This window comes from Otolemur garnettii, unplaced genomic scaffold, assembly GCF_000181295.1.
Source record: "Otolemur garnettii isolate 467f Iridium unplaced genomic scaffold, OtoGar3 scaffold00071, whole genome shotgun sequence".
Taxonomy (NCBI): domain Eukaryota; kingdom Metazoa; phylum Chordata; class Mammalia; order Primates; family Galagidae; genus Otolemur; species Otolemur garnettii.
The window spans coordinates 1,081,196-1,084,709 of record NW_003852466.1 but is presented as its reverse complement, the minus strand read 5'-3'; positions in this window follow the sequence as shown (position 1 = coordinate 1,084,709).

Sequence of the window (3,514 nt, the reverse complement as noted above, 5' to 3'; positions counted from 1 at the left end):
CAGTTTTTGTTCGGCCAGGGCTGGGTTTAAACCTACCACCTCCAGTATATGGGGCCAGCGTCCTATTCCTTTGAGCCACAAGTGCTGCCCCGCAATCCTTTCTTTTTTGCCAGGAGGAATCACTCACCTGGGCACTGGAACCCTGCTAAGCCTGGCTGTCACAGCCACAGAAATCCTGGGTGATCACCATGTGCCCACATCACAGCCTTCTGCAGAGGAGCTATACCCTGATGCACCCATCTCCACTGGGGGGCTCCCAAGGACCCGCCTGCTATCCAGAGTCAGGAACATGAGTGATTCTTTTGTGGATGCCAAGAGAAAGCTGACCAGAAGGGCAGCACCTGTGAGGCCAGAGGGTCTTATGAGTTCCTGGAGACTAGGCCTCAGAGGCCAGGGGTGGGACCCGGGAGCATCCTGGCCCCCCTGCCCACCCACACCCTCCATGCTCAGGGCTGTAGCACTAGCCATATCCACACTCCGAGACCAGTGACCATAAGTCTTTGTCTTTTTAATCTTCCAATTAGACACTGGCCGTGTAAGTGTGTAAATTGTCTTTATTCATTGGCTTAATGGATGTTGAAACTGTGCCCAATGCCAGCAGACAGCCTAATTGGTCCTGGCCTCATACAGCTCAGTCAAACCACAGAGAAAGGTTTCACATACATTGTCACAATAAAATGTGATGATCTGGAGGATAGGCGAAGCACACAGTGTGCAGTCAGGGCAGCCACCACTGGGGCAAAGGATCAGGTAGGGGTTTCTCTGTGAGAACCTGAAATTAAAGCCCTGATATGAAGGTATTAACCATGAAAAAGGTGTGCAAAAGATACAAGGGCTTAATGGAGACTTCCGCTCCTCTTTCTTTCTTCTTTCTCCCCCTCCCCCTCCTTTCCCTTTCTCTCCTTACCCTCATCTTCCTCCTTCAATCCTTTTAAAATTAATTATCTCAGGTCATGGACAAAGCTCCTGGGGTCCTGATGTTGGTAAAGACCTCAAGATAAGGATGGTTGTTTTCATGTCAAAGGAGCTGGGAAAATCAAAAATAACCACAGTAATAACAAAAGGAGAAAATGTAACAGAGCCCAGTTGGCCCATGAAACCCAAGATGCTTGCTTGGCTCTTTACACAGCATCTCTCTATGTCACCCAGGCTGGAGTACAGTGGCCTCATCCTACCTCATGGCAGCATTAAACTCCTGAGCTCAAGCGATCCTCCTGCCTCAGCCTCCTGAGTAGCTGGGACCATGTGCGTGTACCACCATGCCTGGCTAATTTTTTTGTTTCTTGTAGAAAAGAGGTCTTGCTCTGTCACTCAGTTTGGTCTTGAATTACTGACCTCAAGTGATCCTCCTGCCTCAGCCTCCCAGAGTGCTGGGGGTACAGGTGCACAACACTCCTGGCTCTTTTTTAACTTTTGTCTGAGCAGCTGCTAGAAAATTTTCAACCACATATATGACTTGCATTGTATTTCCATCAGAAGTGCTGCTTTAGAGAGGTCCTGGGGGGATACCTGTTCTCTCTCAGCTTTTTCTCTTTGTTGCCAATCCATGCTGTGCTAGGTCTAAGTGGGGAGGCCAGTGGTTGTTCTTGTTGGTCTTCTCTGGCTTCTCACATTCTGAGTTTGAATTCCTGGCAAATTCACTAATCCATGGCAGCCTCAGAGTGGATGTAAGAATGTTTAATGTCATAATTCACAGGAAACACTTAACATGGTGCTCGGCTCATGGAAAGCATTTGGAGGAGGATAGCTTTTTTAAGCTATTTGCTGGAGACTTTCCAAGTCACTACTTCCTGGAACCCAGCATGTTCTTTGCGTATTTCAGGAGAGCCCATGTTGGGCTGGGCTTTTCTGGTTTGGACTCCACCAGAACACTTCCTTGAAGCCCTTACCAGCTGATTCTGTGGATACTTGAGATTAGCAACATGTCATAGTATTCTCTAAGTTGGTTGACGTTCACAGCTGTGCCCAGGAGACCATGAAGACCAGTAGGGCGTGGTTGGCACCAACTGTGCAGCAGGAGGGGTCCTCCAGCCACTAGGAAGGGCCATATACAGCCTCTGCTAGGGCTGGAGGAAGCAGAGGCTAGCCCCTGCCTGGTTAGAGACCGTGGCCAGCTGGACAAGGCATTGTTGTGTAACATTTATGGATGTATGTGCCATCAGCTCCCACTTTGCTTTGGTTTTTATTTAGCTCACAAGATTTAATGGACCTGTCTCAGTGGCACTAACTTCCCTTACTCGTTTGCTCACTTGTTTGACAAATATTTATTGACTGCCTACTACATGGCAATGCCTGTGCTGAGCACAAAGGATACACAGTTAGCAAACTGTATTAAATTTGTGATACTCAAGTCATGTTTGACTTCTGCAATTATAAGAGGTGCTCAGCATAACTTGTATCCATTTTTGTTACCAATATAATATTGAATATTACAATTTTAATACAGTTTTTCCTTTCTTAAAATGCATACACTTTTTTGCAGCTGCTATATATACATGGAGCTGAGTGAGCAATGGACTGAGAACAACTTCAGACAAGGTGGTCAGGGAAAGCCTTAGAGCCAAGACTAGCATGAGAGAAGGACCCTGCAAGAGGGAAGGCATTTCAGGCAGTAGCAACAGCCTGTGAGAGAGCTCTGAGGAGAGAGTGTGTGGGCTATATGAGGAGCTTCAAGAAGGCCAGGATGGCTGGTGCCTTGTGAACAAAGAGTGTTATATGCAAATACTACACAACCTTACTTACAAGTGGAATCTAAAACAGTCAAACTTGTGGAAGTAGAGAGAAGGATCATGGTTACAGGAGGCTGGTGAGGGCCAAATGGGGAAAAAGAAGATGTGACTCCATGGGTATAGTTTCAGTTACATAGGAAGAGTGGGTTTTAGCCATTCAGCATTGTGACCATATTTAATGATAATGCTTTATACATTTCAAAATTGCTAATTGTAGGCTGGATTGGGAGTTCAGGAAGGTAGGGAGAATATTAGATCAACTTTTGGCCCAGGCAAGAGACTACCTGGGCTTGCATTTCAAAATAGTAATTGTAGGCTATTCCAGTCGCTCATGCCTATATCTTAGCACTTTGGGAGGCTGAGGTGGAAGGATGGCTTGAGGCCAGGAGTTTAAGACCAGCCTGAGACCAGCCTGAGCAAGAGTGAGAACTGTCTTTACTAAAAATAGAAAACTTAGCTGGGTATGGTGGCAAGTGCCTGTAGGCTGAGGCAGGAGGATCACTTGAGCTCAGGAGTGTTGCCACCACACTGCTGGCCTGGGTGACAAAGTGAGAGCTTGTCTCAAAGGGCAAAAACCAAAAACAAATATGAAACAAAACCAAAATAAAACAAGAATCAATTTTAAACATTTGCACAAAATGTTAAGTAGGTAAGATGATGGCTGCATTAATTATTTGTCTACAATGTACACATGGATCAAAACATCACATTAGAGAGGGAGGCAAGATCCCTGACTGAAGCCAGCTTTCAGCAGAGGCTCCCATCCAGAGGGAGAAATAATGGCC